Source organism: Cherax quadricarinatus, chromosome 41, assembly GCF_038502225.1.
Source record: "Cherax quadricarinatus isolate ZL_2023a chromosome 41, ASM3850222v1, whole genome shotgun sequence".
NCBI classification, from domain to species: Eukaryota; Metazoa; Arthropoda; class Malacostraca; order Decapoda; family Parastacidae; genus Cherax; species Cherax quadricarinatus.
This window is the reverse complement of record NC_091332.1, coordinates 11107682-11121165: the sequence shown is the minus strand read 5'-3', so window position 1 is coordinate 11121165 and position 13484 is coordinate 11107682. Positions and strand designations below refer to the sequence as shown.

The window sequence follows — 13484 nt, the reverse complement described above, 5'->3', positions numbered from 1 at the left end:
TCCTGTCCTCCAGTGTCGTCAGGTTGATTTCCCTTAACCTCTCCTCGTAGGACATACCTCTTAGCTCTGGGACTAGTCTTGTTGCAAACCTTTGCACTTTCTCTAGTTTCTTCACGTGCTTGGCTAGGTGTGGGTTCCAAACTGGTGCCGCATACTCCAATATGGGCCTAACGTACACGGTGTACAGGGTCCTGAATGATTCCTTATTAAGATGTCGGAATGCTGTTCTGAGGTTTGCTAGGCGCCCATATGCTGCAGCAGTTATTTGGTTGATGTGCGCTTCAGGAGATGTGCCTGGTGTTATACTCACCCCAAGATCTTTTTCCTTGAGTGAGGTTTGTAGTCTCTGACCCCCTAGACTGTACTCCGTCTGCGGCCTTCTTTGCCCTTCCCCAATCTTCATGACTTTGCACTTGGTGGGATTGAACTCCAGGAGCCAATTGCTGGACCAGGTCTGCAGCCTGTCCAGATCCCTTTGTAGTTCTGCCTGGTCTTCGATCGAGTGAATTCTTCTCATCAACTTCACGTCATCTGCAAACAGGGACACCTCAGAGTCTATTCCTTCCGTCATGTCGTTCACAAATACCAGAAACAGCACTGGTCCTAGGACTGACCCCTGCGGGACCCCGCTGGTCACAGGTGCCCACTCTGACACCTCGCCACGTACCATGACTCGCTGCTGTCTTCCTGACAAGTATTCCCTGATCCATTGTAGTGCCTTCCCTGTTATCCCTGCTTGGTCCTCCAGTTTTTGCACCAATCTCTTGTGTGGAACTGTGTCAAACGCCTTCTTGCAGTCCAAGAAAATGCAATCCACCCACCCCTCTCTCTCTTGTCTTACTGCTGTCACCATGTCATAGAACTCCAGTAGGTTTGTGACACAGGATTTCCCGTCCCTGAAACCATGTTGGCTGCTGTTGATGAGATCGTTCCTTTCTAGGTGTTCCACCACTCTTCTCCTGATAATCTTCTCCATGATTTTGCATACTATACATGTCAGTGACACTGGTCTGTAGTTTAATGCTTCATGTCTGTCTCCTTTTTTAAAGATTGGGACTACATTTGCTGTCTTCCATGCCTCAGGCAATCTCCCTGTTTCGATAGATGTATTGAATATTGTTGTTAGGGGTACACATAGCGCCTCTGCTCCCTCTCTCAATACCCATGGGGAGATGTTATCTGGCCCCATTGCCTTTGAGGTGTGTGTGTGTGTGTGTGTGTGTGTGTGTGTGTGTGTGTGTGTGTGTGTGTGTGTGTGTGTGTGTGTGTGTGTGTGTGTGTGTGTGTGTGTGTGTGTGTGTGTGTGTGTGTGTGTGTGTGTGTGTGCATGCCTGCCTGCATGCGTGCGTGCGTGTTCCTCACACCTGGCAGGTGGCGCCAAGTGTCCGTTGCGGCAGCGACACTAACCAAAGTTCTGCTTTCGGTTCAATCCTCACTCTACCTCTCTTATCGCAGGTCAAGATAAATAATTAGTAGTAGTAGTAACAATAGTAGCAGTAGTATTGGTAGTGGTAGCAGTAGTAATAGTAGTAGTAATAGTAGTAGTATTGGTAGTGGTAGTAGTAGTAGTAGTAATAATAGTAGTACTGGTAGTGGTAGTAGTAGTAGTAATAATAATAGCAATAGTACCGGTAGTGGTAGTAGTAGTAATAGTAGTAATAATAGCAGTAGTATTGGTAGTGGTAGTAGTAGTACCGGTAGTGGTAGTAGTAGTAATAGTAGCAGTAGTATTGGTACCGGTAGTAGTAGTAATAATAGTAGCAGTAGTACCGGTAGTGGTAGTAGTAGTAATAGTAGTAGTAATAGTAATAGTAGTAGTAGTAGTAATAGTAATAGTAGCAGTAGTATTGGTAGCGGTAGTAGTAGTAATAATAGTAGCAGTAGTAGTGGTAGTAGTATTAATAATAGTAGCAGTAGTATTGGTAGTGGTAGTAGTATTAATAATAGTAGCAGTAGTATTGGTAGTGGCAGTAGTAGTAATAATAGTAGCAGTAGTAGTGGTAGTAGTATTAATAATAGTAGCAGTAGTATTGGTAGTGGTAGTAGTAGTAGTAGTAATAATAAAAGTAACAGTAGTATTGGTAGTGCCTGTAGTGGTAGTATTGGTGGTGGTAGTAATAATAATAATAGTAGTAGTAGTAATAATAAATTCAACAGGACACAAAAAGGTGATTCATTATTTTATTACTTTAAAATTAAGTTAACTAGAAAACGTTCGGTCCGTCATGGACATGAATTTAATAATAATAATAATAATAATAATAATAATAATAATAATAATAATAATAATAATAATAATAATATTTTTTTTAAATCATAACAAACGTTATATATATATATATATATATATATATATATATATATATATATATATATATATATATATATATATATATATATATATATATATATATATATATATATATATATATATATATATATAATTATTTACATTTTAGCATCTTTCAGTAAGCATTTATTTCTCAGGTGTTCAGAATTATAATGGACTTAGGGAGCACCTAGGTATCACACACCTAGATGCTAGATAGGTGCTACTGAGAGTTTAATTCTTATTTAAGTGAGTAAAGTATTTTTGACTAGTGGTGAACAGATAATACGCAGCCTTAATTACCCTCGAGTATAAGGAAGCCTTGACTTAGGTTACCTGTGGTACTACTGACGATGATCTTACCATCAGTAACCAACCACTATTTCATATTTTTTTTCTAAATAATGTACAAGCTGCGCTAAGTATACACATTTACCAGAGAAATTAGATCGAATAAAAAAGTGTTGAATAAAAAAGTGTTCTCAAAAGGGTGAATTAGAGACCCAAGGTTCTCTTAGGAGAAGAGAAATTTACAAGCGAGTTAGAAAGCAGAGGTTCACCTTACGGGTTAGAAAGGTTCATAATAAAACAGCGATAACAAATTATATGAAATGTTAAACGAGACTGTGAAACTAAATTTACAAATGAAACCATCACTAATCCGAAAGTTTTTTTCATTCACGACAAAGATCGGGGGAAAATATCGGCCTACTTAAAGCTAGGTCTGGAGACAAAGATCGGGGGAAAATATCGGCCTACTTAAAGCTAGGTCTGGAGACAAAGATCGGGGGAAAATATCGGCCTACTTAAAGCTAGGTCTGGAGACAAAGATCGGGGGAAAATATCGGCCTACTTAAAGCTAGGTCTGGAGACAAAGATCGGGGGAAAATATCGGCCTACTTAAAGCTAGGTCTGGAGACAAAGATCGGGGGAAAATATCGGCCTACTTAAAGCTAGGTCTGGAGACAAAGATCGGGGGAAAATATCGGCCTACTTAAAGCTAGGTCTGGAGACAAAGATCGGGGGAAAATATCGGCCTACTTAAAGCTAGGTCTGGAGACAAAGATCGGGGGAAAATATCGGCCTACTTAAAGCTAGGTCTGGAGACAAAGATCGGGGGAAAATATCGGCCTACTTAAAGCTAGGTCTGGAGACAAAGATCGGGGGAAAATATCGGCCTACTTAAAGCTAGGTCTGGAGACAAAGATCGGGGGAAAATATCGGCCTACTTAAAGCTAGGTCTGGAGACAAAGATCGGGGGAAAATATCGGCCTACTTAAAGCTAGGTCTGGAGACAAAGATCGGGGGAAAATATCGGCCTACTTAAAGCTAGGTCTGGAGACAAAGATCGGGGGAAAATATCGGCCTACTTAAAGCTAGGTCTGGAGACAAAGATCGGGGGAAAATATCGGCCTACTTAAAGCTAGGTCTGGAGACAAAGATCGGGGGAAAATATCGGCCTACTTAAAGCTAGGTCTGGAGACAAAGATCGGGGGAAAATATCGGCCTACTTAAAGCTAGGTCTGGAGACAAAGATCGGGGGAAAATATCGGCCTACTTAAAGCTAGGTCTGGAGACAAAGATCGGGGGAAAATATCGGCCTACTTAAAGCTAGGTCTGGAGACAAAGATCGGGGGAAAATATCGGCCTACTTAAAGCTAGGTCTGGAGACAAAGATCGGGGGAAAATATCGGCCTACTTAAAGCTAGGTCTGGAGACAAAGATCGGGGGAAAATATCGGCCTACTTAAAGCTAGGTCTGGAGACAAAGATCGGGGGAAAATATCGGCCTACTTAAAGCTAGGCCTGGAGACAAAGATCGGGGGAAAATATCGGCCTACTTGAAGCTAGGTCTGGAGACAAAGATCGGGGGAAAATATCTGCCTACTTAAAGCTAGGTCTGGAGACAAAGATCGGGGGAAAATATCGGCCTACTTGAAGCTAGGTCTGGAGACAAAGATCGGGGGAAAATATCGGCCTACTTGAAGCTAGGTCTGGAGACAAAGATCGGGGGAAAATATCGGCCTACTTAAAGCTAGGCCTGGAGACAAAGATAGGGGGAAAATATCGGCCTACTTAAAGCTAGGTCTGGAGACAAAGATCGGGGGAAAATATCGGCCTACTTAAAGCTAGGTCTGGAGACAAAGATCGGGGGAAAATATCGGCCTACTTAAAGCTAGGTCTGGAGACAAAGATCGGGGGAAAATATCAGCCTACTTAAAGCTAGGTCTGGAGACAAAGATCGGGGGAAAATATCAGCCTACTTAAAGCTAGGTCTGGAGACAAAGATCGGGGGAAAATATCGGCCTACTTAAAGCTAGGTCTGGAGACAAAGATCGGGGGAAAATATCGGCCTACTTAAAGCTAGGTCTGGAGACAAAGATCGGGGGAAAATATCGGCCTACTTAAAGCTAGGTCTGGAGACAAAGATCGGGGGAAAATATCGGCCTACTTAAAGCTAGGCCTGGAGAAGTTATTGATAATGATGAAGAAAAGTGATCTCTCTGTTACCAGTTACTTGCTGTCGGTCTTCGCAGAAGACACACGATATTCCACCAGTAACTAATTATAGATGACTCGAAGAAAACAAATTAAACAATTTAAGTCACTAAAAACATAGTTATTAGACAAGTACTCAGATTACAACAAAGTTCCCGGGAACCACCGACAAACTGTTTTCAGTGTACTTAAAAACTTCAAGATGGAACTTAATGATCCTCAAACCAGCGTGTTCAGTATATCAGTGGGAAGTATTAGTGTGCAGGAGATGTGCAAGATGCTTCGTGTCCATCAAATTACCGCTCAACAAGCCTGACATCAACGGCAGGATAATTAGAGAATAAATTATATGCGGTATAATAAGAAGCCATATTCATGAACATAATTTGATTAATAAATCTGAACAGGGATTCTCAAGGGGTCGTTCGTGCCTCACAAACTGATTGACTTTCTTCAGTGAAACATCTGACGCAGCGGAGCATCATAAAAAATTCCATATTATTTACTTTGATTTTATTAAGGCATAGAAACAGAAACTCAATTAGCATTTTATTCCGTCTTAAAAACCATTAATGTAAACTATAAACAAGAGGTTACAGGTGAACCTCGTGGAGTGCCACTTGTGACGGTCCTTATTATCGTGTCACTCCATTTTATGCTAACTCTGATTACTATTAGTCAGCTATATCTCGCTCGAGTCCACTTTCTTTAACAATCTTCTGTGTGAGACTAATAGAGTCCCAGACCGAAAGTAAATATGCTGATAACACAAAAAAATATACTGAACAACAGTTTCTGAAAAGGACACCACTGAACTTCAGATACAGTTTCACGGTAAAAAAAAAAAACGAGTATACTATTTATAAATCTGGTGATGTAGATCTTGATCGTACAGAGTATGAAGATTTAGGAGTCAGGGTAAACAAAATCTGATGGCAAGACAGCAGTGGCTAAGCATGCATAATAAGGCCAACAGACTACTTAAGTGCATTTATATCAAGAGGTATAAGTGGAGTTCAAAGCATATTTCTAAGGCACTATATATATATATATATATATATATATATATATATATATATATATATATATATATATATATATATATATATATATATATATATATATATATATATATATATATATATATATATATATATATATATATATATATATATATATATATATATATAAAGTTCTGACTCAAGACTGTGCGGTTCCATATTATGGAATGGCTATAAATGCATTGGAGAATATACAAAGAAATATGGCAAAATTAATCCACTGTATAAGGAACGTTACATGCGAATAATACACAGGTGAAGCACCTAGGTATCTTTACTGACATACCCAGGACGGAAACTTTTATTGTGGAGCCATGGAAGACGTGGAGAGATGAAGAAGTGTCAGACGTGGTCACAGGAGGGCGGGGCCCACTAGTAGAGGAAGGTCAGGCCCATAAGTTAGACCAGAGATTTAACAAAACGTTCTGCGTTACACGTGTGTCTTATTCACATTTTATACTATGAGTGCAGTAACATGTCACCTACCTTAAGAGGTAGTCAGATGTCTGCCGCAGAGTGAGCGTCTGGTATTAGCTTCCCAACGGTATCGTTCATTACATCCGGTATCCACTGTCCTGGGGAACATTAACAGGAGTGTTTTTAATTTAAGTTGATTCGACTATTTATTTACTCCATAACTCGTTTTGTACATTAACATTACCCTGGTTACTTTGAACATCTCCAGCACAATACTCACTTGATGAGGCTAGCTAGCTCTTTACTAAGTTACTTACTTGATGAGGCTAGCTAGCTCTTTACTAAGTTACTTACTTGATGAGGCTAGCTAGCTCTTTACTAAGTTACTTACCTGATGAGGCTAGCTAGCTCTTTACTAAGTTACTTACTTGATGAGGCTAGCTAGCTCTTTACTAAGTTACTTACCTGATGAGGCTAGCTAGCTCTTTACTAAGTTACTTACTTGATGAGGCTAGCTAGCTCTTTACTAAGTTACTTACTTGATGAGGCTAGCTAGCTCTTTACTAAGTTACTTACCTGATGAGGCTAGCTAGCTCTTTACTAAGTTACTTACCTGATGAGGCTAGCTAGCTCTTTACTAAGTTACTTACCTGATGAGGCTAGCTAGCTCTTTACTAAGTTACTTACCTGATGAGGCTAGCTAGCTCTTTACTAAGTTACTTACCTGATGAGGCTAGCTAGCTCTTTACTAAGTTACTTACCTGATGAGGCTAGCTAGCTCTTTACTAAGTTACTTACCTGATGAGGCTAGCTAGCTCTTTACTAAGTTACTTACCTGATGAGGCTAGCTAGCTCTTTACTAAGTTACTTACCTGACGAGGCTAGCTAGCTCTTTACTAAGTTACTCACTTGATGAGGCTAGCTAGCTCTTTACTAAGTTACTTACTTGATGAGGCTAGCTAGCTCTTTACTAAGTTACTTACTTGATGAGGCTAGCTAGCTCTTTACTAAGTTACTTACTTGATGAGGCTAGCTAGCTCTTTACTAAGTTACTCACTTGATGAGGCTAGCTAGCTCTTTACTAAGTTACTTACTTGATGAGGCTAGCTAGCTCTTTACTAAGTTACTCACTTGATGAGGCTAGCTAGCTCTTTACTAAGTTACTTACTTGATGAGGCTAGCTAGCTCTTTACTAAGTTACTTACTTGATGAGGCTAGCTAGCTCTTTACTAAGTTACTTACTTGATGAGGCTAGCTAGCTCTTTACTAAGTTACTCACTTGATGAGGCTAGCTAGCTCTTTACTAAGTTACTTACTTGATGAGGCTAGCTAGCTCTTTACTAAGTTACTCACTTGATGAGGCTAGCTAGCTCTTTACTAAGTTACTTACTTGATGAGGCTAGCTAGCTCTTTACTAAGTTACTCACTTGATGAGGCTAGCTAGCTCTTTACTAAGTTACTTACTTGATGAGGCTAGCTAGCTCTTTACTAAGTTGCTCACTTGATGAGGCTAACTAGCTCTTTACTAAGTTACTTACTTGATGAGGCTAGCTAGCTCTTTACTAAGTTACTCACTTGATGAGGCTAGCTAGCTCTTTACTAAGTTACTTACTTGATGAGGCTAGCTAGCTCTTTACTAAGTTACTTACTTGATGAGGCTAGCTAGCTCTTTACTAAGTTACTCACTTGATGAGGCTAGCTAGCTCTTTACTAAGTTACTTACTTGATGAGGCTAGCTAGCTCTTTACTAAGTTGCTCACTTGATGAGGCTAACTAGCTCTTTACTAAGTTACTTACTTGATGAGGCTAACTAGCTCTTTACTAAGTTACTCACTTGATGAGGCTAGCTAGCTCTTTACTAAGTTACTTACCTGATGAGGCTAACTAGCTCTTTACTAAGTTGCTCACTTGATGAGGCTAGCTAGCTCTTTACTATGTTGCTCACTTGATGAGGCTAACTAGCTCTTTACTAAGTTACTTACTTGATGAGGCTAACTAGCTCTTTACTAAGTTACTCACTTGATGAGGCTAGCTAGCTCTTTACTAAGTTACTTACTTGATGAGGCTAGCTAGCTCTTTACTAAGTTACTTACTTGATGAGGCTAGCTAGCTCTTTACTAAGTTACTTACTTGATGAGGCTAGCTAGCTCTTTACTAAGTTACTTACTTGATGAGGCTAGCTAGCTCTTTACTAAGTTGCTCACTTGATGAGGCTAACTAGCTCTTTACTAAGTTGCTCACTTGATGAGGCTAGCTAGCTCTTTACTAAGTTGCTCACTTGATGAGGCTAGCTAGCTCTTTACTAAGTTACTTACTTGATGAGGCTAGCTAGCTCTTTACTAAGTTGCTCACTTGATGAGGCTAACTAGCTCTTTACTAAGTTGCTCACTTGATGAGGCTAACTAGCTCTTTACTAAGTTGCTCACTTGATGAGGCTAACTAGCTCTTTACTAAGTTGCTCACTTGATGAGGCTAACTAGCTCTTTACTAAGTTGCTCACTTGATGAGGCTAACTAGCTCTTTACTAAGTTGCTCACTTGATGAGGCTAGCTAGCTCTTTACTAAGTTGCTCACTTGATGAGGCTAACTAGCTCTTTACTAAGTTGCTCACTTGATGAGGCTAGCTAGCTCTTTACTAAGTTACTTACTTGATGAGGCTAGCTAGCTCTTTACTAAGTTGCTCACTTGATGAGGCTAGCTAGCTCTTTACTAAGTTACTTACTTGATGAGGCTAGCTAGCTCTTTACTAAGTTACTTACTTGATGAGGCTAACTAGCTCTTTACTAAGTTGCTCACTTGATGAGGCTAGCTAGCTCTTTACTAAGTTACTTACTTGATGAGGCTAGCTAGCTCTTTACTAAGTTGCTCACTTGATGAGGCTAGCTAGCTCTTTACTAAGTTACTTACTTGATGAGGCTAGCTAGCTCTTTACTAAGTTGCTCACTTGATGAGGCTAGCTAGCTCTTTACTAAGTTACTTACTTGATGAGGCTAGCTAGCTCTTTACTAAGTTGCTCACTTGATGAGGCTAGCTAGCTCTTTACTAAGTTACTTACTTGATGAGGCTAGCTAGCTCTTTACTAAGTTGCTCACTTGATGAGGCTAGCTAGCTCTTTACTAAGTTACTTACTTGATGAGGCTAGCTAGCTCTTTACTAAGTTACTTACTTGATGAGGCTAGCTAGCTCTTTACTAAGTTGCTCACTTGATGAGGCTAGCTAGCTCTTTACTAAGTTGCTCACTTGATGAGGCTAGCTAGCTCTTTACTAAGTTACTCACTTGATGAGGCTAGCTAGCTCTTTACTAAGTTGCTCACTTGATGAGGCTAGCTAGCTCTTTACTAAGTTACTCACTTGATGAGGCTAGCTAGCTCTTTACTAAGTTACTCTTGGTACTCTAATAATTCTTCAAGAGAGTTTCTTGGGTTCTGGGGACTTGTTTAGTTATTATCGGTGTACTTTTTAAAAGATAATAATTTGGTGTAGTTTGTTTTCATCGGATTCTCTATAATTAATAACTGACGTGATTTCATTTTATATTCTTGTATGCAAAAGACAAGAAAAATTAAAAAAAAAAAAAAAAGTCTTTACCATTAATGTTTCTTGACGTAAACTAAACTTAAGTGAATCTTATATCTTTGTTTTTTACACAGGATACGTATATACCCTGAGGGATGTATCACTCTCAGTGTATGTATGCTGAGAGTTTGCTTAAATCCCTTGTTTAAAGCACTATTGTCTAGTGGTGAAAATGCTACCGTGGCCCTCGTGTAGTCGATAGGCTTTAAACCCCATTAACCAAACAACCAGGTTTTATATACGTGGAAGAAACATTTGAAGATTGCTCCTAGTCTCCAGTGTAATTTGAATTTATAATTTTCCTTTAATTCTTCTCATCCCTTTCACTGATATCCTTTCAAAGGTTCGTTGGAGGGTTAATGGGGTTTAAATCCTATCGGCTACACGAGGGTCATTAAGACTGCACGTCGCCTATCCACCACCAGTCAACAATAATTTGGTTCCTAAAATAAGGATTAATAAAACATCTCAGCACATTATATATATGTCGTGCCGAATAGGTAAAATTAGTCAATTAACAAGAACTCATTTAAAATTAAGTCCTTTCTAAAATTTTCTCTTATACGTTTAAAGATATACTTTTTTAATTTATGTTAATGTAAAAATTAATAATTTTGTACCAAAAGAACCTTAGAAAACTTACTTAACATATATATATATATATATATATATATATATATATATATATATATATATATATATATATATATATATATATATATATATATATATATATATATATATATATATATATATATATGCAGGACAAGCCACGGATGGGGGGGGGAATCTCTAGCTCAAGTACTTTCACACTTCTCAGTGTGTCATCAGCCACTGAGAAAATAGTAGACAATATTTAGGAAGAGATACTTCTGAGTACATGGGTAGAACATTCTGAGTACATGGGTAGAACATTCCAGTACCTCAGAGCAGGACATTTAAACGGACAAAGAACACATTGTATTCCTTTCTGTCATTATTTGCAAAGGTCACACAGAATAATAACTATCCATGTCTACAGTATCTAACTAGAAACTTATTTTCTTAAACCACATAACCGGTAATTACGATTAGAAAAAGCTTAGGGCTGACTTTTTTTTATATCTTATAATTTCATACTTGACATCTCAGAAACCCTCCTACCCCATATGGGTAGTGGGGGGATGATGGTAGGGTGGGGTTGGCACCCACCACTAACCCAGTCTAAGGGTAACCGTGGCCGGTGACACCTACGCTACTCTGAGACCTCTCTCCCTGCTTTGGTTGCTCCCTTGCAACATTGCACAGCTCCTGATGACGCACTGAGAAATGTGAAAGTACTTGAGCTAAAGACTTCCCCCCTCCCCGTGGCTTGTCCTGCATAGTTAAGATCGCCCATCTGCGATTGTTTGCACACACACACACACACACAACACACACCACACACACACACACACACACACACACACACACACACACACACACACACACACACACACACACACATATATACACACACACACACACACACATATATATATATATATATATATATATATATATATATATATATATATATATATATATATATATATATATATATGTCATGCCGAATAGATAAAACTTGCTATTTTGGCCTAAATAGCAACGCTCTTCTTGCCGAATATGGCAAGCGAAAATTTGTGTATGCAACAATTTCGGAAAAATCATTCTGAACGAAAAAAATATATGGAGTATTATTAAATTATTGTAAACATATCTAAAATATATTTAGTTGGATTAGGTTAAATTAAACTGAGGTTGTTATAATAAGGTTAGGTAAGCTTTCTAAGGTTCTTTTGGTAGAAAATTTTACACTAATATAAATGAAAAAATATATATCTTTAAACGTTAAGAGAAAACTATAGAAAGGACTTACTTTTACATTTCTTGCTAAATGACCAATTTTACCTATTCGGTACGACATATATATATAAACATACACCTCTCGGTGTATATATCCTGTGTGTTGAAGCAAACACATTAGTGCACAATGTGACTCCATTAACGCGTCTTAAACTGCCTCTTTTCTCGTTGAAGTGATTTATTCTCTCGTTTGTCCGTTTTTCATTTTCGTTTGAGCTGTGTTGTCTGTGGAGAGTCAATGTTGCCGAGACACCGTGTACGATATTGGCACAATATAGTACTGGTAATTCTCCTCAGTACTGTTTGATGAGTAAGACACATGTCCAACAGTTCGGTATCTTTATTGTTTGGCCTACGCGGTAGGTTTCTTCAGTCAAATACAGAGACTGGATTGAAAGTAGCAGAAGTGACGAGATAAAGATGATGTAATCAGTCCATCAACCTTGTAGGAATAATCTGAGGTAGTCAGTTGCTCAGCCCTCTATCTGTGTGTTCATATGCTCCTGGGTTACCCTCCTTACGGCAGATATGAGGTGATCAATAAAGTAGCCCCTTCGTCGGCAAAATAAAACAAAATGTACCAGCCCCCGAACCTAGAAAGTGATCAAGGGAAAAATCCTTTGAGACGACACTGTCAAAGCTTTAAGAGAAGTAGTCATGGTAAAGTAATCTTCATGTAAATTGAGTGGAGTGCTGTTACTGGGTATCTTCAGTTGTCTGACTTCCTTGACGTAGACCAAGACTGGTTTTTTAGAGCAGTATATTACTCGACCAACATGAGTGAATAACCTGTTCAACTTGACTCTTAAAGAACAAAAAGGCACATTATCGTGACTGGAATAATCAGATAACTCGCACATACTAGCACGAAACTTAAGACGTTTCGGTCCGACTCTTGGTCCATTAACTTGTTAATGATCCAACTCGGACCGAAACGTCGTCTTAAGTTTCTTTCTCCTGTGTGCGGGTTACTTGTGTACTTGACTTTTACATAATATTTACATCACCTAAATGTTTGAAAAAAAAAAATATTACAAATCTGTTATATCTAGATTCTAGATGGAAGGTACGTAACACCGACGAGATGGTGAACAGACACGTACAACACCTGGCCATCTTTATCCAAGAAACATTTCGCCCAGCAGAGGCATTATCACTCGACTGATAAACCCCTGGCGGGCGAAACATGTTTTAAATAAACTTGCCCACATATTGCATATGTCTCTTATTTACAAATTCACAGCATTACCACTAATCTTCCTCAAGACACAAGAACAAACAGAACGTAGTTAGGGACGAATATTTTTGATGTACAGACTGTAACGAACTGGATGAACAGTGTTGACTGTTATAACCTGACTAGGAAGACCTGACAAATAGTACTGATGAATATGGTATAAAATACCGGCTAGTTGATGAGTAAGACGCATGTGCAACAGTTGGGTATATTTGTTGTTGAAAAAATTCGCATACACAGTAGGTTTTTTCAGTCAAATACAGAGAATGGATTGAAGGCAGTAAAAGTGACGAGGTAAAGCTGATGTAATCAGTACATCAACTGATGGCAATAAGAGGGTCTGTGTATCTCATTTGAGAATATATTTTCATGTGGATCACCCATGCTACCATGTCTCCCATGTTACCATGTCTCCCATGCTACCATGTCTCCCCGTGCTTTCAACTTGACTCAAGTGTCTAGTCGAACAACATAGGAAACCT

General features: G+C 38.9%; 1 protein-coding gene across 1 annotated transcript in view; it reads right to left on the bottom strand.

Moving 5' to 3' along the window:
* The window catches only part of IFT46 (intraflagellar transport 46), a 290653-nt gene that overhangs the window by 172233 nt on the left and 104936 nt on the right, over positions 1–13484 (bottom strand). The window contains exon 2 of the mRNA XM_053786703.2: positions 6375–6463. The gene's annotated coding sequence lies outside the window, so the exon portion shown is untranslated. The remainder of the gene's footprint in view (positions 1–6374; positions 6464–13484) is intronic.